Raw genomic sequence first — 23,703 nt, 5'->3', positions numbered from 1 at the left:
CAGGGAAAATCGGTATCAAAGACACCTATGTATTTCTGAAATGGGACCAAAATATAGAGTTTAGAAACAGTAGATATTTGCACATTTCCGAAATTGGGAATACTCATACTAGCATGAGAACTATCAATCATTTTTCTAAATGACTTCTTTTTTCCACATTATCTTTCATTTGGAAGGCAGAAATGGATCGAAATTATAATAACAGTTGCTTTAATAATCTGCATTACCCTAAGTCTCCCGAAAAAAATGGTACCTCACTTGTGTGGGTAGGCATAGTTCCCATGACAGGAAATGGCTCAAAACCCAATGTGAACACACAACATTTTCACAATGAAAAATTACCCTTTTTTTGCAAAGTGCCTAGCGGTAATTTTTTAACCCTAGCTCCGCCGTCACCTAGGAAAACCTAGCAAACCTATACATTTTTCAAAACGAAACACCCAGGGGAATCAAGGATGAAGTGACTTGACTGCCTCTCACCAGGTTATGTTACCCAGAATCCCTTGCAAACATAACAAATTGTCCAAAAAAACACATTTTCCCCACATTTCTGTAGTGGAAAGTTCTGGAATCTGCCTGGATCCGCAAATTTCCACCAACCCCGCATTCCCCAAAGTCTTTTGAGAAAAATGGTACCTCACTTGTGTGGGTCGGCTTAGTGCCCGTGACAGGAAACGGCGCAAAATGCAACATGGACACACCTCAATTTCGCAGTGAAAAATTACCCTTTTTTGGCACAGTGCTTACCTGTAGTTTTTGAACCATAGCTCTGCCGGAACCTAGGAAAACCTAGCCAACCTGTACATTTTTGAAACCTAGATACCCATGGGAATCCAGTACAGGGTGACCTGACTGCCTCCCACTAGGTTCTGTTACCCAGAATCCCTTGCAAACCTAAAGAATTGTCAAAAGAAAACAAATTTTCCCCATATTTCTGTGGTGGAAAGTTCTGGAATCTGCATGGCTCCACAAATTTCCACTCACCTAGCATTCCCCCAGGTCTCCTGATAAAAATGGTACCTCACTTGCGTGGGTGGGTCAAGGACCCACTACAGGCAGGGGCCCAAAACCCACTGAGGCGACATCAAAATTACCTATCACAACCCAACCTGGTTTTGCATGGGGGGTCCCAGGAGTTTTTGGCCCGGGGCTCAGCAGCTATCGAGGGAAACCTACCAAACCTGCACATTTATGGAAACTAGACACCCGGGGAAGTCCAGCAAAGTATGTCTTGCATGGGTTCCCCATCATTCTCCGACCCAGAATTCCCTACAAACCTCAAATTTCACCCAAAAATTCACTTTTTTCTCAAATTTCTGTGTGGGAAAGTTCTGGAATTTGCATGGATCCACAAATTTCCAACCACACAGCATTCCCCCAGGTCTCCCAATAACAATGTTACCTCACTTACATGGGTGGGTCAAGGACCTGCTACAGGCAAGGGCCCAAAACCCATTGAGGCGACATCAAAAATGACCTTTCACAAACCAACCTGGTTTTGCATGGAGGGTCCCAAGAGTTTTTTGGCCCGGGGCTCGGCAGCCATCTAGGGAACCTACCAAACCCACACATTTCTGAAAACTAGACACCTGGGCGAGTCCAGCAAAGTATGGCTTGCATGAGTCCCCCATCATTCTCCTACCCAGAATCCCCTGCAAACCTCAAATTGTGCCCAACAATGCACTTTTTTTCTCACATTTCTGTGTGGGAAAGTTCTGGAATCTGTGTGAATCCATGAATTTCCTCCCACTAAACGTCCCCCCTGGTCCCCAGATAAAAATATTACCTCACTTGTGTGGGTAGGCATAGTGGCTGCAGCAGGAAATGGCCCAAATCGTACTGTGCAACCTTCAAAATTACCTATAGGAAAACTACCTGGTTTTGGGGGGGCACCTGAGATTTTGGCCCTGGGTTCGATGGCCATCTTGGGAAAGTACCAAACTCAAACATTTCTAAAAACTAGATACCCAGGGGAGTCCAGTGAGGTATGACTTGTGTGGATACCCCACGTTTTCCGACCAGAAATGCCATGCAAACCTCAAATTTAGCTGAAAGAAACACATTTTCCACATATTTTTGTGTGGAATCACTGTGCCCGCACAAATGTCCTACCACCAAGTGTTCCCCTTGTTCTCCTGGGTAAAATGATACCTCACTTGTATGGGTGGGCCAAAGACTTGTGGTTTGTGGCTAGGAAGTGTCCAAAACATAGGGATTATAGCACCGAGAATTCTAAGCGCTAGATTTTTTTAAAAATAAGTTTTCAGCCAATTCTGCTTTGGACGCCCACACAAGTGAGGTATCATTTTACTCTGGACACTAAGGGTAATGCTGTGGGGTTGGACATTTGAGCCGGCACGGTGATTCCACACAAAAATATGTGGAAAATGTGGTTTCTTCAGCTAAATTTAAGGTTTGCATGGCATTCTGGGTAGGAAAACATTGGGGGATCAACGTAAGCCATACCTCATTAAACTCGCCCGGGTGTTTAGTTTTCAAAACCATTTGAATTTGGTACTTTCCCAAGATGACCGCCGAGCCCAGGTCCAAAATCTCAGGTGCCTCCCCTAAAACCAGGCAGTTTTGCTATAAAGCATAGGTAATTTTGAAGTCTCCACAGTACGATTTGGGCCATTTCCTGTTGCAGCCACTATGCCTAACCCACACAAGTGCAGTACCGTTTTTATCTGGAGACATGGGGGAACATTGGGTGAGAGAACATTTGTGGATCCATGCAGATTACAGAACTTTCCCACACAGAAGTTTGAGAAAAAAAGTGACTTTTTAGGCAAAATTTGAGGTTTACAGCGGATTCTGGGTAGGAGAATAATGGGGGACTCATGCAAGCCATACCTTGCTTGTCTCCCCCGGGTGTCTAGTTTCCAGAAATGTGTCGGTTTGGAAGGTTTTCTTAGATAGCTGCCGAGCCCGGACCAAAAACTCTTGGGCCCCCCCCCCATGCAAAACTAGGTTGGTTTGTGATAGGTAATTTTGATGTCGCCTCAATAGGTTTTGAGCTCTTGCCTGTCGCGGGTCCTTGACCCACCCAACCAAGTGAGGTGCCATTTTTATAGGGAGAGCTGGGGAATGCTGCGTCAGAGGAAATTTGTCGATCCACGCAGATTCCAGAACTTTCCCACAGAAACATTTGAGAAAAAAGTGACTTTTTGGCAAAATTTGAGGTTTGCCTGGGATTCTGGGTAGGAGAATGATGGGGGACCTATGCAAGCCATACCTCGCTGGACTCCCTCGGGTGTCTACTTTCCAGAAATATGTGGATTTTGTAGCTATCCCTAGAAGACTGCCTAGCCCGGGCCAAAAACTCATGCGAACCCCCATGCAAATGAATCACCAAGAGGACACAGTTCCTAGAGCAGGGAGAAAAATTGTCACCCATACATTCAAAGAAAAACAGAAAAGTCAAGAAAAAGGGGTAATCCTAGGTATATGGGATCCACAGATGGAAGGGAAAATCCCTCTTTGTCCACTGTTGCCCTCAGACACAATGATAGGTGTCATGCTTCATCATCGGGCGGTTGCTCCTCGTAGGGCCGACGCTGCAATTCCCTACGGTCCCCTGAAGGGTCACTTTATCGGAGATCTTTTCAAGGACTGCCGGATGGTGCATGTGGGGGTGTGGGGTATGTGGGTCCTAAAAGCAGGGGTAAAAAAGATTTGTGCAAAAAACTAATAATAAATAAAGGGTCATCAAGCCACAAAAATATAGAAAGATGTACCCTTGGCAGCCAAATACTGCAGAATAGAATGTAACCCTGAAGGCACATTATGCCTTGATTAAGAAGGTCATGAGTCATAGGTCAACTTGTTTCACGCCTCTATCGCCATAAAGGTCGGTGGCGGTTCGTCAGGACCAAAGCAATATTGATGATAGTGCATGTGAAACCAAATGTGAATTAAAATACCCTCTAAATCAGGGTGGAGCAGAAACCTGTATAGCCTCAAACAGGCTACTGCTAGAAGGTGGAAAACACTACTGATACAAAACCTAGGAAAGGAAAAAACAGGATAGAAAACAGATATGCGCATTAGAACAACTTAATGCATCATAGTGTGCTACCTCCGTGTGCACAGCAATCACATAAAAAAAGAAAACAGCATACACGATTCACATAAGTACTAATTTTTTACTAATTAAAGTTTTAACTCAGTAAGGCATAACATAGGCCAGGGAGGCATGCAAATAACATTAACTGTGGTCCCACTCTAAAGAACCTCACTGTGTCCACATAAAGTGTTCATATTCAACGGATGTTAAGTCAAAGTGAGCCAAAAGCGTACATGCAATTTACCCGTGAAAAGTACACATACTAAATACATGTGAAACCCTCACGATCTATTATGTAGTCCCGGGAGTGAGGGAACAAGATGTTAGCTGTACCTTGTAGCATTAGACTCATAATAGCCACCGTGCATAAATAATAAAACTGCTGATGTATAATAATAGCAGTAGCAGACTGGTAAATTGATTCCGGAGGAATCCTTACCTCGAATTGGCAAGGGGAGTCCCTCCACTGACTTGAAGCATTGGATACCCGCACATTATCAGGCTAAAAAAAGGAGAGTAAGAGAAGTTTGGCAAAAAACATGATGAACAACATCCTGAGCAAACTGCACTTGGAGTCAGAGGGATTGCTTCGGTTTTCTCCAACTTACGGTTTGATTAAGGTGCGCGCTCCTAAACTCCTGGCCTGTCTATGCTTCTGCTGGTGATTCATTAACAGTGGCAGAGCACAGTCTAGATATAGCAGCGTGGTCAGGTGGATGGGCTATTTCCTCTTCCGAGTTAAGTGCATGGTTGGAAAAAAGTGCGCATATGGTGCCTGCGTGCTCGGGGAAAACTCATCACCATTGCCTGCAAGTGAGCAGATACATAGAAAGGTATTGCAGCAGTTCAAGAGTCATATACAATGGCATTCATGCGCATAGCCTGGCACAGTTTGTGCATTGTAAAAACTGCAGTCAAAAGTTCACTGGCACACGGTATACATACCCTGATGTATCATGGGATATCCTGTCCCTAAAGATGACAATACAGGGGACCGTATAACAAAAAAGGCAACAAGTCAGAGTGTTATACAGTCAGGAAAAAGGGAAGGGTGGAGGGGTAAATTGGGGTGGAAAACAGGGTCCAAAGGGAGTGGAGAACTGCCAATCCCCTCTCAACATACTAGCCCTATAGCCTCATGGTGACATACTTATCAACCAAAACAGAGTCCCATATTAATTCCCACTGCAGGTGAGAAATAGTCTTGTGTATATGATGAAGGGAAGAAGAAAGGGAATAGTAAGGTCCCACGGCTGAGCCGCCGTACTAAATACAAATCAGAAGAGAAGAGGGGGACCAAGGAGCTAATTCAGCTCCAGTGTCCATGCTCGCTATAACTACATATGAATCACCAAGAGGACACAGTTCCTATAGCAGGGTGAAAAATTGTCACCCATGCATTCAAAGAAAAACAGAAAAGTCAAGAAAAAGGGGTAATTCTAGGTATATGGGATCCACAGGTGGGAGGGAAAATCACTCTTAGTTCACGGGTGCCCTCAGACACAATGATAGGTGTCACGCTTAATTATCGGGCAGTTGCTCCTCGTAGGGCCGGCGCTGCAATTCCCTACGGGTCCCCCAAATAGTCACTTTATCGGAGATCTTTTCAAGGACTGCAGGATGGTGCATGTGGGTATGTGGGTCCTAAAAGCAGAGGTGAAAAAGATTTGTGCAAAAAACTAATAATAAATAAAGGGTCATCATGCAGCAAAAATATAGAAAGATGTACCCTTGGCAGACAAATACTGCAGAATAGAAAGTAACCCTGAAGGCACATTATGCCTTGGTTAAGAAGGTCATTAGTCATAGGTCAACATGTTTCGCGCCTCTATCGCCATAAAGGTCGGTGGCGCTTTGTCAGGACCAAAGCAATATTGATGATAGTGCATGTGAAACCAAATATGAATTAAAATACCTTCTAAATCAGAGTGGAGCAGAAACCTGTGTAGACTCTAAACAGGCTACTGCTAGAAGGTGGAAAACACTCCTGATCCAAAACCTAGGAAGGAGACAATAAAAGCCTACCTCCTCCTCTAGACGCGCTGGAATGAAATGACTTCAAGCGCATCCAGCACTTCCTGATGACATCAGCACGCGCTGTGCACGCTGTCATCATGGGGTAGCGTGGGGGGATGGGGTGGCAGCGGAAACTCTTCTGCTGCCATCCCCCTCTGTGGGGTCAAGATCGATGCCTCAGGGGGGAGAGCCAGCACTTCCCCCAGGGGCTGTGCTCATGACAGAGTGGTTCCGTCATAAGCACAGCCCAACCGATGCTCATGACGATACCGCTCCGCCATGAGCATCGAAGGGGTTAAATGTCACCTGTCGAAAAACAGCACTGATTGTGCCCCCAAAGTGTAGTCCTGTAAAACATGACCTCAGCCTACCCATTGTAGCAGGACTGCAGCTGCCGAAAAACCTGCTGTCATACTTGTCGAAATGACCCCTTTTCACTGCCAGGCAACCCGGCTCTTAAATATTAATAACTCACCCCAACTACTCCTTTTTGACCATAGGGTAGGGTGCTTCATATTTATAAGTGGAATATGTGTGAAGTTAAAGTTGGCTATTTTCTATAGTAGATGGCATTAAAAGTCTATTTTCTCTAGCTGACTAAATCCTGGAAAAAGTCAAAGTACAGATTATTAACTTTAATCTGTAACTTTTTATAGGAAACAGATAGAACTATTTTTCGTATAATATAAAGTTTAATTCCATGGTAAAGTTGGATTTTATTAAAAATGTATCAAAACCAACTTTTAGAAAGTTACCTTTTACCTTCCAGATTGTGAGGCATTTCATCCTTATAAGCTCCTAAAGGACATTTTGGTTGGGACCAGGAACTTCATTAACTTTAAAAAGAGGAGAGGTAAGATTTGCCCACTACTAGTTTAGTGTGATGAGCTACCTAAAGAAGGGAAAGCCTTTGCTTCAAGACCCACACTAGCTGGGCTGCGATCAAGCCAGTGGGAGAGAAACTACCCCTGAAACTTGTTTGAAGTGGACACATAGGACAGGACTGCTCATGTCCCTTGTTACGCCTCTAGGTTGAAAAAAGAGCTTTGTATAATCAACAAAGGATTTTCCCAAATTGGTTTCTAGTTGTGAGGAGAACTGTCAGATTGTTTGTAGTAGGGCAAATTGAACTGCTAAAAAATTTGGTAGGGTTCGCCTGGAACCTTTTCCCCATTGGTTAGCATGTGCCCATGCCTCACCCCCACAAGTCACTGGCTAGTGCCAACCATAAATATGACATCCCAAAGAACCCACCTCAGGACACATTTTGGACCTGTGGAAGATCAGAGGAGGACTGGACATGATGTTGATGACCTGAGAGGAGCCCCGAAGGACTGGACCTGCTTCCTCTTATAGCCAGGATAAAGAAGTAGACTCCCAAGGGGCAGTTGGTTGACCTCCTCTTTGCCTTGAGGAACACAACAAGCTGCAGTAGGTATTTCTCCTGAACTGACCAGTTGACCAGTACTAACTTTAATCTGGACCTTGCTGGTAACCTCTGCTGATGCATGTTCTGACCCCCTAAGAGCTCTCCCGAAGTCCTGGGAGACTTAGAAATGAACGAGAGCAGCTGCTCTGGAAATCCTGAAATGTCAGGACCTCAAAGGCCTCCTGGGCCATCAGGGAGACCTTGCAGCAAAGGTGTCTGGTTTCAATGCACCTTCCTCAGATACAACTCCAGGCTTGCCCTGCTGGAGGATTTTGAGCTCTATTAAAAAGACTTAAATGCCCATTAAGATCGCGGACGGACTTGCGTCCGTTCGGGACCCCTGAGTAGGAGGGAACCTCTGCATGGTTCCCTCCTGTGAAATTAGGATGGGACCGCCACCCTGGCGGTCACATCCTCTATTTTTACCATTGCGGTGGGTGCGGCTTCAAGCTGCACCCGCCGCAATGGTAAAAATGTATACATTGCATTTGTATGCAGAAAGCAGCAGGCACCGTGCGGTGCCTGCCGATTTCTGCATACTAATACAGGGGGGTACCATAGGTACCCCCCATGTGCACCCCCACCCCCCTTCACCCAGGGGGGCCACAACCGGCCCCCGCAGTGAAGTTCCACATGCTTTTCCAAGGCGGAAAACCCGCCGTGGAAAAGCATTTTTTAAAACACATCCTAATATGGCTGGAGGTGTCTGAAAGACACCGCCACCATATTAGAGCTTTTCCGCCGCGGTTGTAAGCCAACCATGGCGGAAAAGCAGCGGACTGAAACCAGGACCCACCAGCCATCCTAATGTGGTGGTGGGTCTTTGGTGGGTCCGCAGCGGATTTTCCGCATCCTCCGGGCCGGCGGTGGCTTCCACCGGCCCAGAGGATGCGGAAAATCGGCAATCCTAATGAGCCCCTTAGTCAGGAGGTAAAATCTTTGACCAGGGAAAACCCCATTGGTGTATCTGACCCGCGCTCAAACGTGATCATCTGAATTTATCCCTCAATCCTGTATACCGCTTCTATAGACTATCATTGGCGCTTAATGCTGTTTGGCATAATTTTTACTAAAAAACGTTACAAACTCATATCGCTGGTTCCCCTTATTTGCTTTTTTTTGGGGTGTAATGTTGTTCATTTAAATGTATTCTATTCTTCTAATTCAGTTTGGAATTTTTATTATTTGATGTTTAATATATTATTGTTTTTGTAAATACTTACCCTATTTAAAACATTTCAGGATAAAGGTATCAACGATTTATTGGAAAAGTTGTTGAGTTGGGGGTTTTTGGATCTTCCAGTGGTCAGAAAACGAAATTATGTTTTCTTCACAAGAATTAAATGGCACACATGATTTTCCAGTCTCATCTCATTCTCACAATTTGTCCTTGAAACCTGTCATTTTACAGGCCAACGGGCTAATGCAAACTGTCTAGTTCAAGATCCCAAACACATTCCACACATTAGGCATTTTATTAACAGGATAATATTGCTAAGGAAGTTGGTGTATATTAGTTAATTAGGAAAGCAGAATATTTGCTGATGCCTAGTTCTACTAAAATATGGATGAATTTTGGGGAAAAGTTGTGTAAGATCGCTAGATTTGCAAACATGGCCAAAATGTATTTTATCTCCAATCATTTTAAAAACCCCAGCCAAATTTAATAAGAAAAATGCAGCCAGTGATTAAATGCTCTGGGTGTGTCTTTCTAAAGTAGGAGATTAATACACAATTCTTTCCCTAGGGGATATCATATTTTTGGAAAGCAACATGTGGGACAGATTAATGCATTTTTAACTTAATTCCATTCTATAATCTTTCCAAATATATTATGGGGCCTTTGTCCAATAGGTCAGAAGCATATCAAAATATTTTATGATAGAAAAACCACATACATTATTTAATACAACTTGTGGTAGCAGTAGTCATAGAATGTGTTAAAAAGCCTCCACAATTAAAACAGAAAACATTACTGAATAAACTAATCAAATTTTTTCAGCATGCAAAAAGCTGGATCTAAACAATTCATTTGTTTATCAATTAAGATGAGATTTTTGTCGTAAAACAATAAGTAACAGCCTCCTGAATTCTGAACACTACAACGTGCAGTATTTTGCTATTCCATGAATTGAATGAGGTTATTTGGATTATATTAATGATAGTATCTAAATAGGGCGATCCTTCACCTACCAAAAAAACAAGAAAACTGAATCCACTATAATTCAAGAACAGATTGCCAAACTGCCTTAGAATTTCTTGTGTTAATCATTGATCTTCCTTTTATCTCTGCCTGGGCATACTCTAACTTTTTGCACACATCATGCCTCTACTCTATTAGGTCATTATACTAACGGTGAGAGTAGAAATGCATGGAGCAATGAATGGAACTAAAATGAGTAGGGTGGGGTGAGTTGAAAGAGAAATAACCTTCAAGCTCCTCACTCACGCTTAAACAGCCCTCCACAACATTTGACCAGCAGACCTGAACAACTGCCTCACCTTCCACACACCCTAAAGACACCTCCCACCAGCTTAACTCTCTTTGGCCACCATCACACGCATCTGCAAGACAAGAACAGGAGGAAAGTCCTTCTCCTACCTCAAAGCCAAGGCCTGAAATGACCTCCCCCTATATCATTGGTAAGTTCCTACACTGCTTTAGTTCAGGATGGACCTCAAGACATGGCTCTTTAGATGAGCCCCAGCAGTCCACGAAGCACCCCCTGCCCACCAAGCTCCTTTTGTCCCTTGCGGGTGACTAGCTGTGCTTTACCAACCCCTGATTGATTGATTGAAAGGGTGTGCATGAAGATCCTTTTTTTAGCTTCAGAATAGTGAAATCCAAGCCTACTTCTATATAATGGTGCACCTTGATAGAAATGAAGAAATGTATCAATGGGAAAGAATGGAAGGAGGAGTGAAAAGAGGAGTTGCGGTGGGTGGAACAGCATAGAATTCAATGAGATTAGGAATACATTGATGACTATGCGACAAACAGGGTTCTGCTATTCTGTAGATGTAATCAGGACAATCTGAGACCCTTGTAATGAGCCTTCCCTAATAGTGCTACCAATTTTAAGAACAGAAAATTTCACCAGTCATCAATTCTGCTGTTTTTAGTTTATCATGGTGATCTTTATCTTCAAATAGACCATTGTGTGTGCCTCAATTAGTCAAATGGGGATGTGTGTTACCATTGCAATGAATACAACACTTGCTGACAGGCTTGTTGTTACACTCTACAGCTGTCTCATCTCAGGATCCATAGGTGTGGTGATCAGGGCACTCGCGGGGGCATGAGAATGTCATTCCAATCATGTCCTCTACAATTCCAGCACATAAATAGCAATTAGATCCAATATATGCTGATGATCAGAGTGTTCTTAGCTGAATAGGGGCTATCTTTATGGGCTCCAAGGGACTTGGTCTCCAATATAGCTGCTGGGTAGTAAGTATGATGAACTATAATTATATATTTTATTTTTAGATTCATTGGGCATCCAATTAATTAGTGGAGTTAGATTTTCAATCGATATTTAGGAAAGTTAACTTTTCAACTTTTTTGTTCATTTTGTTTTTTCTACAGCACACTCCAGACCTATGATTTAGTCAGAACACATTACAAGGGCATAGTGGCATCATAGGGCAGAAATTGTAATATCGAAATAATTAAGCATGGGCGAATTTTGCGAATCTGGCGTTCGCGAATTTTGCAAATTTGCGAACTCGCAATCCGCAAAATCCGTGAATTCTCGCGAATTTGCGGATTTTTTTTTTTTGTGTTCGCAAGGGTTTCTGCCAGTTCGCGAGGGTTTGGTACCAGTTCGCAACTGCGAACTTACTTGTCGGCTCGCAACTATGTTGTTTCTATGTCTGGTTCATCATCACAGGTTCCTAGCACCCTCTGTTTCACCGCTGCCACCCTCTGTTTCACCCATGCCACCCTCTGGTACATCAATGCCACCCTCTGGTACATCATCACTGTAGATTATGGGGGGGGGAGCAAGCACACCTGCCCTGCTTCTGCTTCAACTGACATGAATTAATTTGGGGCTGGTTTAATATTGTGTCACTGTTTTAAAATTCCAGGTCTGGCACCTGCTTCCTTAAGTAATTTGCTTTCTGTTGCAGTGCAAAAAAAATTTCCAGGACCTTTGTGGCCTACTTGTAGCTATTCTATGAGCCTGCTGTGAGGGTCAGAGCAGGGTCATACAATTGTTGCAACTAGCAACTGAACTCTGGAGGGGCTCCAGTCAGGAAGCACTACAGGGAATGGTTACTAATGATGAGTTTGAACTCTTGCACCTGCTGATTGCTTTCAGTTTTGCAAAACTCATTTTTCTGCAATTTCGCGGGATTCGTGGGGCGCAAACTTGCGTGAGATCGGATTCGGAAGCCGCGAATTTGTGCGAATATGCGATTTGTTTTTTTGCTGCGTGTTAGTTCACAAGGTTTTGTGCGTTTTAGCGAGCCGCTTGTAGCGCAAGGCGCGAAGTTACCCTCGCGGTCGTTCAAGGGCGCGGCCATCTTGTTTGCATGACGTATTTCCGTTTCCGGGCGCGAAGTGTAATCTCGCAAAGTGTGCGGCTCGCTAGTACAATTTCGCGTGTGTTCGTGAGGAAAATATTGCGCGAACTTACCCGCGCGGTCGTGAACTGGCGCTGCCATCTTGTTTCTCATTCATTGCTATGGTTCTGGGTATGCTTTTTGTATCCTCTCTGTATCTCTGACATCCTTTGCTTGTTTGAATTTGTTTTTGATCTGTTGTACTTATTATCTATCTCTCTATTTTTCTAGCTCTATATTTTTGTGTTTTCTGCTACTTTTGGTTAATTTTAAAAAACTTACTTTTCTTCTCTTCCCTATTCTATTTTCTTTATTATTTAGCTTCCTTTCAGCCCAGACCATGGTGAAGGGAGCCGGGAAGCATCCTGAGAAGGGGAAGGGTCCCGCACCCAGTGCCCGGCTCCCGTGCGGGCGTTTGAGGGGGAAGCAGGTCGCACCCCGGGAGATCTTCAGCCCGGAGGAGGTGGCCGCACTAATTTTTTATGTTCAGCGCCGCCTCCCCAGGACCATAATGGCAGGCAGCAAGATTGGTAGCGGGTACGGGATCCGGGACCGCCGGAAGCAGTGGGAGAAGGTGTGCCGGGCCATGTACCACCACTCTCGGGTCCTACAACCAGGCCACCCACCGCTGGACGGATGTCCTGGACCATGAACGCGATCTGCTCCACCTGCTTGGCCTTGAGATCCCCAGGCTTGGTGAGTAGTAGTAGGTATTTCTTTACTACTCTGTTTTCTCCTCCTCTGTGTGTTATTATATTGCAAATTTTTGTTTTTTTACCAAGAGCAATAATGCTGCTCATTACATTGTAGGTAAATTATATTTCAAAATCTTCTGTGCATTTCAGGTGCACTGCTCTCCTTCTCAGTAGTGTTGCTACTATGCTTATTTGTTTTCGATTCTGTGTTCATTTCATTGGCCTGTGAAATTATGTATCAGTGTAGTTTAAAGAACTGCGTAATGCTAGACACTAAGGTTCAGATTTTTAATTACCGGCGCATCCCTGCAAAGTAGCAGGGATGCGCCAGTAATTGTGCGCCACGCCACCACCACCCATGGTGCGCCGTATTTACAATGCGGCGCACCATGGGCCCAAAACTTCACCAAAGCATTACGCATCTGTGCCGTAAAGGCGGCGCATTGCTGGAGTTGCGTCACAATGATGGCGCAGCTCCATCAATGCTCTGGGGTGCCCTATCTCCCCAATGCTGCGTCAAGCCGTACGTCTGCTTCAAGCAGGCGCAGGGTTTGAGTCACGCATCATTGTCCTTAAAGTGAATGATTGAAATCTTGTAGATTTCCCTCAGCCACTTTTAGGATGCATTCCTGCGCAGGAACGCCCTCCCTTGCGCCGGATGCCCCCTGATGGTGCAGGGCTTTACAACGTGATGCATCTCCCATATGCGTCACGTTGTTAATATACGCCGCACCATTGCGCTTTTTTTGTTCTGCCGCTGCGTCACAAAAGTCACGCAACAATGGAGCAAAAGAGCCGCAAGGGGCTTCTAAATCAGCCCCTACAGACTCAAGTCCAGTCCTTCCTTTGTACACATGGCGATAAGAAGAAATAGTGGTGGTGGATTGATAGTTTGAGTATTTTAATGACTGGTTAATGTAGTAGGAAACTTTAGTGTTGTCGCTGATCTGCAATCACGATGGACTTTGTCTGTCACTTCGCGTGCTGCGGACTGCTGCCTGCCAATCCTAGGCAAACCTTTTTAGTACTTTGTTTAGTGAGTTACATAAGAACTTTCCAATTCGACGGTCCGCAAATCAAGCAATACTAATAACGTAGTAGACCACATGAGATCGATCAATATATCCCGTGTAATAGTTGTCTATTTGCTATTTCGCCAAAATATTTTGTTATTGCTCTTTTGAAATGTTTGATTTTGTTGACAAATATCATCCATGTTTTCTGGTCTTTCTTTCTTTCATGTTGTACATCAGCTCCCCCAGGGGCAAGAGGACACAGGAGGAGGAGGAGGGTGCTGTTCAGGATGCAGGCCAGGATCGGGCAGGCGAGGGCTCCTTTGCTGTCCCCAGTAAGTTTTAATTTTAATATAGAGTACCTATTTTTTCCTAGCGTTCCTCATTCGATTTTTTCTAAATCGTCTTTGATCTTCTTGTAGACTGGATCTAAATTCTTATCGTGCCTCGACTATGACTCCCTGTGGTATTACTAGATTATTCTTATTAGTATGTCTGTGTAGCTACCTAAGATTGCACATTTGGCAATTCCATTGGACTCCCATTCTAGTCAGCATTAGCTCTATGCACTGAGTGCAGTCCTCTGGGATTGTCCATAATGTCTTTTCAAGTCTTCTAAATGTTTATGCTTTGACAATTGCCAACAATAAAAAGGTGAATGACCACCAAGAAAGAATAAGATACTACTTTACTTTTGGTTTGGATAGTAGGACAATCCATTCTACTACTGTTGCAGGGACAAATCTGCACAAACAGAACTATGGACACTAAATAATGCATTGCTTAGCTTATCAATTATAATAGATGCTGTTAGACTTTCCACATACCTCAGTGATAACAGACTTTGTAGTTGAACCCCCAATCTCCTTACTGACTAGATAAGTCACCGATGATTGATCCCCAATGATGATTAGATTATCCAACGCAGGACAAGAGTACGGAGTCAGAGTCAAGAAGTGTCAGAGGCACGGACTCATGCTTGCAAAAATTCCAAAAACTTTAGCTCATCCACTCTAGTCTGGAGGACCAAAAATCACAGAGTCTATTTAAGTTTAAAAGCTTTATTAAAAGTAAACACATTTATTAAAATCAAGTTTGTCATAAAACTAAACGTTTAACTGAAAATGGAAAAGTGCTTAGTGCTGACGATTAATTGGCACATTTCTTGTGGTCGAGCCGAGCTCTCACCTGGTTTGAACTTGATCCTGCTCGTGTTCTTAGAAGTCAAGCTTCTGTCTGTTAGGAGAAAAAGTGGTGCGTGTTAAAAATAAAAAGCAAGCATTCATCAGTTGTGCCAAAAAGTGCAGCAAGACAACAGCCTTCCCTGGAAAAAGGGACAATTTTACTTTAGAGTAGACAGTCACAAATTATTACATTGTATTCTGTTTTTTTCACATTTCTTTATTCCTCCTAGACCAAATATTATATAGTAGTGAGTGGTGTATTCTAACATTCTTAAATGTACTTTGTAGGTGGAACATCTGGAGGCGGGGCCAGCGCGGAGGTGGAGGTATTGGACGAGGGGAACAACTCTGGGGAGGAGTCGGTGCAAGTGCCGGACATGCCTGTGAGGGTTAACACGGTGGTGGCGAGCAGAGGTAAGCTATATATTCCTTACTTATTGAGATTGAAGACTGCAGAGTGTGCTTTCTGCACGGGTGTATTATAAATCAACCAGGTAGTAGCCTCCTCAAAATGTACTTCGACTTAGCTGTGAAGTTTTTGGCGAGAAGAATCCCAATCAGATCTGAGATGAACTTGATGGATGGGATGAACGAAAAGCGAAAGAAGGGTGTAAGTAAGTGTGGAAGGACGAGAAATTTAATGATGACTGGCAAAGAAGAATGATATGTGTTTGCTTGGTCCCCGAGGTGGCTGGGAAGGAAAGAATATGGTATGGTGCATGGCTGGGTGAATGATGAAGCAAGGATGGGTGGAAGGAGAACAGCCTGGGTGGGTGAAACAGAAACTGTATGTGTGCATATACTTTGAATGGACGGATGCCTGGATCATGGTACTATCTGACTCTTAGATAGCATATGTGTATCTAGAGAGAGTAGACGGTCACTGGATGAACTAAGTGTTACTTTGAAGAGCATGTAACACCGCACCCGCACATCCGTTCCAGTGTAGGAAAAGCAAGGAAAAGAAGTTGTAATTTTGTCCAAATACTACCATGAATAGTAGCAGTAGTTTGTATTGCAACTGCACGCAGAGCATATATCCGGTTATTACGGTGGACACTCCCTACCTTTCTTAATAACTTTAGTTTAGTAGTAGTACGTCATTCATGTGTGGGTGTATCACTGTTCACTCAATAATAAGCAAAGCACATAACGTCATCTCATATGTCATCAAATACATCCCATGTGAAGTGATAGATAATCAGATTATTTAGCTTCTTCATTTTCCTTTTCTAGTACTCATTTGCACTGTAGGGTGAAAGCTAAATTAATTAAGCAGTAGCCCTTTTAACATAGTATTCTCAGTGCCACCCGTAATAGAAAAGTAAGAGCTTCACCACCTGCATGTACTGGACCGGTACAGTAACGCAAGTCTGTCTCACTCATCATGGTGTGCGTCTGTTTTTCTCGGGTGCAAGTTCACTGCGCTGGCATTATGCCGGCTTGCATAAGATAACGTACCAATTTTCCTAAACAAGAGAGAAGAAGAACGATAAGACTGGTGTACTGTCATAGTCGACTGTAATGGAGGTCCATAGTGCTCGTAGAATTTGTTCCTTAAACTCCCACTAATGTTAGAACAAGGATGAAGAAGTCGGAGGTTACATAGATACTGTCCTCAATAGTAATTTGCTACTTGTACTGTGACACAACTTTCTGCTCAATCATTTAGTGTTAATCTTAAGGAGCATTGGTTACAGACTATGTCTTTCTTTCTTCATATAGTTGCTCCTTCCAAATCAAACAGACCATCAAGGAGGGAGCTAGCTCGAATGGCCCGGCAACGGAGACTGGATGCCACTGTCGCCGAATATCGGCGGCTGGTGGCCCTGGAGGAGGAGGACACGCAGTCTACCGGTACAACAACAACATCCACTGGGACAGCTGCATCCTTCTCCGTGCCCCCACGGGCTGCCAGCCAGCGCAGTGTTCCAGCGGTATGGAGCCGGGCTACCAAAGCCAACCATCACCGCCGAGCAGCAAAGACAGCAGCTGCCCCCCACAGGATTTGCAAGGCACGCCAGCGCCGCTTATGCCTCAGCGTGTCCTACCTGGAGCAGGAGGTCCTAACCTATAAGAACTTGGTGGAGGGCCTCCGCTTCGACCATGCCACCCTCCGCAAGGAGTATGATGCCCTGGCCACTAAAAGTCAACAGCACCCTGCCGTACTGTCCCTTGCCCCTTTTTTAGAGACTTTTGGGGGGCGGGAATTGGGAGTTGGGTTGTTTTGGGGACTTTTGAAGGACAATCGTTGGGGTTAGGGAGGGTCTTGCGGGAGATTATTTTGTTAGGGCTACAAAAATATACTTTTTGAAACTTTATCTGACCATACCTGTTTTTTACTGCTTTTGAGTCTGGTGAGTGGTGGTTTAACAGTAAGTTTGTTTTCCTGAATAGTCCTAGGACTTTAGTAGTACTACCGTCAATCTCTCGTCTCTCCTAATACTCCATTATACTACCTCCAACCAAACGCTTATCTTACCTGTAATTTGTGTTTGAAAGTAGGGCTAGGCCCAGGGCTGGCTCCACGGGAAATGGCGATTAAGGTTGGCAATCCTGGGCGGATGAATTGTCCTCCTCATTGCGGTGGTACTAGTGGTGTGACACAGTGGCAGTTGCATGCCTATGGAAAAAAAGAAAATGAAACCTGGTTTGTCCTTACTGTAGCATTACAAAGGTACGATAGAGAATATAGAAGGTGACAGTACACTAGAACAGTGCCACAATGTAGCCTAACAAATGGTAAAGTATTGAAAGTATAACTTGTACTTGTGTTGGATTTCTTTGACACTGGCTACTACTACAAGAAATAGTACTGAAGCTGATTAAGTCTAGAATATATCCTCGGATTCCTTCACCTGCCTGTTGCTATGACCTTATCCTCCCCAGCAAGTGTGTGGAATTATTGATGTAATTTAGTCACACATCAAGCAAAACCACACAGCCCGGGGGAAGAGGGTTAGGGTTTGTAAAATGGATGGGAATGGGGATTTCTTTTTGGGTAGGTTTTGTTGAGAGAAAAAAAAAAGCACAGCATGGACAAACAATAATTGAACATAAAGAAATCTTTGGGTACAAAGCTAACCATAAATCTTTTAAGTGACATAAAGGTAGTGCATGCACTACTGCATGCATTGTTACTGAAAAGTAAGTAGTACTAGAATGCGACAGTACAGGGCTGCAGCGTTTTCACTTGCCTATCTCTGCACTCAGGAAAACACTTCTTACATTGAATTAGGTTTAAAAAATAGCCGAAATAAAACCTATAGAATGGCTGTAGGGATCAATTTAGAAGCAGAGAGAGATCCAAGAAATGCAGTCACACTCATAGAAGAAAACAATGGATACTGTATCTGTATGTCCTGTTGAATTTGGTAAGTAGGTTGCATGCAGCAAACAATTCCTCTTATTAGCGGCACTCCTCCATTCCAGCTGACGCTTCGTCCATCAATGTTGGTGACCAGAAGACACCCTGTCCACTGCTTGCCTGGCGGATGCTGAATTGCGGCTCGCTAATGTGAAGCCTGACTCCATCCTTTTTTCCCGGATGTATGGCATTACAACGCATAATTTTACATCGCATACCATTACAACGCGATTTTTACAATGCAGGATCCATTACAATGCATGCCTTTACAACGCATGACATTACATAGCAGATGCTATTACAACGCATGCCAGTACAAAGTAAGTATAGGTAAGTATATCTTTTTTTAAAAAATTGTAATTAATTTAATTTAATTAATTTAATTTAATTAATGTAATTTAATTAATTTAATTTAATTAATTTAATTTATTTAAAGTCTTTTTTTTAAACGGAACTCTAAAAATACCCCTGTACCCCATAACCCAAATCTAGCCCTGAACCCTAAAAATACCCCTGTACCCCATAACCCAAACCTAGCCCTGAACCCTAAAAATACCCCTGTACCCCAAAACCCAAACCTAGCACTGAACACTAAAAATACCCCTGTACCCCATAACCCAAACCTAGCCCTGAACCGTAAAAATACCCCTGTACCCCATAACCCAAAACAAGCCCTGAACCCTAAAAATACCCCTGTACCCCATAAACCAAAACAAGCCCTGAACCCTAAAAATACCACTGTACCCCATAACCCAAACCTAGCCCTGAACCCTAAAAATACCCCTATTCCCCATAACCCAAACCTAGCCCTGAACCCTAAAAATACCCCTGTACCCCATAACCCAAAACAAGCCCTGAACCCTAAAAATACCCCTGTACCCCATACCCAAACCTAGCCCTGAACCCTAAAAATACCCAAACACCCCAAAACATATACCTCAGTACTCCTATACTCATACTTATTTTTTAAAATTACTTAAATTAATATATTTAATTTATTTTTTTAAACACATAAATTCATATATTTATTTATTTTTAATATTAAACAAATTAATTAAATAATGTTAAATAAAATATAAAATAAAATTATATACTTACCTATACTTACGTTGTAATGTCATGCGTTGTAATAGCATCTGCTATGTAATGTCATGCGTTGTAAAGGCATGCATTGTAATGGATCCTGCGTTGTAAAAGTTGCGATGTAATGGTAGTGCGTTGTAAAAGTTGCGTTGTAACGGGTGTTTCCCTTTTGTCCGCATTGCACAGACTGAAACCCGGCCTGTAATTATTGAACGAAAAACAGGAAGTGATATATTACAACACCACTGATAAATAAATATAAGGTATGTACGCTGTGTAGTGCAAAAAGTCACACTTTGATTTTCCTAATAGACAGTACAATATTTTTGAAAGTGCGTACTCTGTCTGAGTCACCTTTTGAAGGATAAATAAGTATGGGCAAATTAATTTAGTGGATCTTTCCCCTCAAGCTAGGTGTACTGTAAACTGTGTTTTAGAACAAAATTAGACCTTCCCAGCAGTGCTCCCAACCAGACCCTTACTAAAGCCAGTCGCAAAAATGTAGAAGACCCCCAATCAGATCTCAAAAAACGAGGCCTAGCAGAAAACTGGTGACAAAACGTACTTTGAAAGTAAAAGTAGGCCCAAATACCCCCTTACCCACCGTGGATTGTATTCAAACCACTTGCAAGCAAGCAAAAGTATCCATAGCCAGCATCGCTCCAAGACTCGAAAACCACCCCACCCAAACACATGCAATAGAAATACTGCTAACCCTAACGAGCCCTAAGTTAAGAATAGTGGCAAAGGCTTTCTTTCACTATGCCAAATCCCCCCTTTCCCACCATGGATTTTCTTCAAATGACTTGCAACCAAAATTACACATTCTCACGAGTGCTCTAAGACCCCAGAACTCAGTTGCAAAAATCTAGAACACCCCAAAACACATGCAATCCTGCTGCTAGGGCTAACCCTAACGAACCCTAAGTTACAAAAAGTGCCAAAAGGCTTTTCCTTATGGATTTTGTCCAAACCACTTCTATCCGGCATTAGACCTTCCCAGGAATGCCCCAAGACCCGCCAACCCACCCGCAAAAAAGCACAACACCCCCAAACAGCCAAAAAAGAAAATCTCATACTTACAATATTTCTCGGCCTTCGGTCCAAACGCGCTGTGCAGCTAGGTCATAACTCCCGTTTTCCACCACGGATTTCCTGAAAAGCAAATGCAATCAAGATTAGACTGTCCCAGCAGTGCTCCCAGACCCCAAAACTCACCCACAAACAGCCTGGACCCCCCCAAAGAGCACCTCAAAGGCAAGCAAGTCAGCAAAAACACAAAAAAATGTCCGCCTCCGATTTGGTCCAAACCACTTTTATCCGATATTAGAGCTTCCCAGCAATGGCCCCAGAGCCGTCAACCCAGGAGAAAACTAGTAGAAGACCCACAAACAGCCAAAAAGCAAAAGTACAAAAATGGGGACCTAGTCATTTTCTTGCCAATTTCCAAAATCACTCCACGCGCGCTCTGCAGCTAGGCCCTAACTCCCCTCTGCCACTATGGACTTGCTTCAAACCTCTTGCAAACTAAATTATCCATAGCCAGCAGTGCTCCCAGACCCCGAGACCCACTCACAAACACCAGGAATCCCCCCAAACAGGCCCCCGAAACCTATACTTGCGTTGTAATGTCATGCGTTGTAATAGCATCTGCTATGTAATGTCATGAGTTGTAAAGGCATGCATTGTAATGGATCCTGCGTTGTAAAAGTTGTGATGTAATGGTAGTGCGTTGTAAAAGTTGCGTTGTAACGGGTGTTTCCCTTTTTTCCGCATTGCACAGACTGAAACCCGGCCTGTAATTATTGAACGAAAAACAGGAAGTGATATATTACAACACCACTGATAATTAAATATAAGGTATGTACGCTGTGTAGTGCAAAAAGTCACACTTTGATTTTCCTAATAGACAGTACAATATTTTTGAAAGTGCGTACTCTGTCTGAGTCACCTTTTGAAGGATAAATAAGTATGGGCAAATTAATTTAGCGGATCTTTCCCCTCAAGCTAGGTGTACTGTAAACTGTGTTTTAGAACAAAATTAGACCTTCCCAGCAGTGCTCCCAACCAGACCCTTACTAAAGCCAGTCGCAAAAATGTAGAAGACCCCCAATCAGATCTCAAAAAACTAGGCCTAGCAGAAAACTGGTGACAAAACGTACTTTGAAAGTAAAAGTAGGCCCAAATACCCCCTTACCCACCGTGGATTGTATTCAAACCACTTGCAAGCAAGCAAAAGTATCCATAGCCAGCATCGCTCCAAGACTCAAAAACCACCCCACCCAAACACATGCAATAGAAATACTGCTAACCCTAACGAGCCCTAAATTAAGAATAGTGGCAAAGGCTTTCTTTCACTATGCCAAATCCCCCCTTTCCCACCATGGATTTTCTTCAAATGACTTGCAACCAAAATTACACATTCTCACGAGTGCTCTAAGACCCCAGAACTCAGTTGCAAAAATCTAGAACACCCCAAAACACATGCAATCCTGCTGCTAGGGCTAACCCTAACGAACCCTAAGTTACAAAAAGTGCCAAAAGGCTTTTCCTTATGGATTTTGTCCAAACCACTTCTATCCGGCATTAGACCTTCCCAGGAATGCCCCAAGACCCGCCAACCCACCCGCAAAAAAAGCACAACACCCCCAAACAGCCAAAAAAGAAAATCTCATACTTACAATATTTCTCGGCCTTCGGTCCAAACGCGCTGTGCAGCTAGGTCATAACTCCCGTTTTCCACCACGGATTTACTGAAAAGCAAATGCAATCAAGATTAGACTGTCCCAGCAGTGCTCCCAGACCCCAAAACTCACCCACAAACAGCCGGAAACCCCCCAAAGAGCACCTCAAAGGCAAGCAAGTCAGCAAAAACACAAAAAAAGTCCGCCTCCGATTTGGTCCAAACCACTTTTATCCGGTATTAGAGCTTCCCAGCAATGGCCCCAGAGCCGTCAACCCAGGAGAAAACTAGTAGAAGACCCACAAACAGCCAAAAAGCAAAAGTACAAAAATGGGGACTTAGTCATTTTCTTGCCAATTTCCAAAATCACTCCACGCGCGCTCTGCAGCTAGGCCCTAACTCCCCTCTGCCACCATGGATTTGCTTCAAACCTCTTGCAAACTAAAGTATCCATAGCCAGCAGTGCTCCCAGACCCCGAAACCCACTCACAAACACCAGGAAGCCCCCCAAACAGGCCCCCAAAATCGCTACATTGAACAAAATGTCAGAAATAGCAAAAAAAAAATTCTGCATGGATTTTGTCCAAACCACTTCTATCCGGTATTAGACCTTCCCAGGAATGCCCCAAGACCCGCCAACCCACCTGCAAAAAAGCAGAACACCCCAAACAGCCAAAAAGGAAAATCTCATACTTACAATATTTCTCGGCCTTCGGTTCAAACGCGCTGTGCAGCTAGGTCATAACTCCCGTTTTCCACCACGGATTTCCTGAAAAGCAAATGCAATCAAGATTAGACTGTCCCAGCAGTGCTCCCAGACCCCAAAACTCACCCACAAACAGCCGGAACCTCCCCAAAGAGCACCTCAAAGGCAAGCAAGTCAGCAAAAACACAAAAAAAATTCCGCCTCCGATTTGGTCCAAACCACTTTTATCCGGTATTAGAGCTTCCCAGCAATGGCCCCAGAGCCGTCAACCCAGGAGAAAACTTGAAGAAGACCCCCAAACAGCCAAAAAGCAAAAGTACAAAAATGGGGACTTAGTAATTTTCTTGCCAATTTCCCAAATCACTCCGCGCGCGCTCTGCAGCTAGGCCCTAACTCCCCTCTGCCACCATGGATTTGCTTCAAACCTCTTGCAAACTAAAGTATCTATAGCCAGCAGTGCTCCCAGACCCCGAAACCCACCCACAAACACCAGGAAGCCCCCCAAACAGGCCCCCAAAAACGCTACATTGAGCAAAAAATCAGAAAATAGCACCAAAAAAAATCTGCATGGATTTTGTCCAAACCACTTCTATCCGGTATTAGACCTTCCCAGGAATGCCCCAAGACCCGCCAACCCACCCACAAAAAAGCACAACACGCCCAAACAGCCCAAAAAATTTAACTGAAATACTTGCTCCACATATGATGGCCAGAGAAAATGTTATTTTACTCGGGGGTTTTAATTTCCATGCTGATGTACCAGATGATCCTGATACTAAGCTTCTCCTAGCTGACCTTGCCCTCTTAGGCCTACATCTGCGGAACAGCGGCCCCACCCACAGGGGAGGCCACACCTTAGATCTAATCTTTTCTAATGACCCTTCTATACACT

Source organism: Lissotriton vulgaris, chromosome 2_1 (assembly GCF_964263255.1).
Source record: "Lissotriton vulgaris chromosome 2_1, aLisVul1.2, whole genome shotgun sequence".
NCBI classification, from domain to species: Eukaryota; Metazoa; Chordata; class Amphibia; order Caudata; family Salamandridae; genus Lissotriton; species Lissotriton vulgaris.
This window is presented reverse-complemented; position numbering follows the sequence as displayed.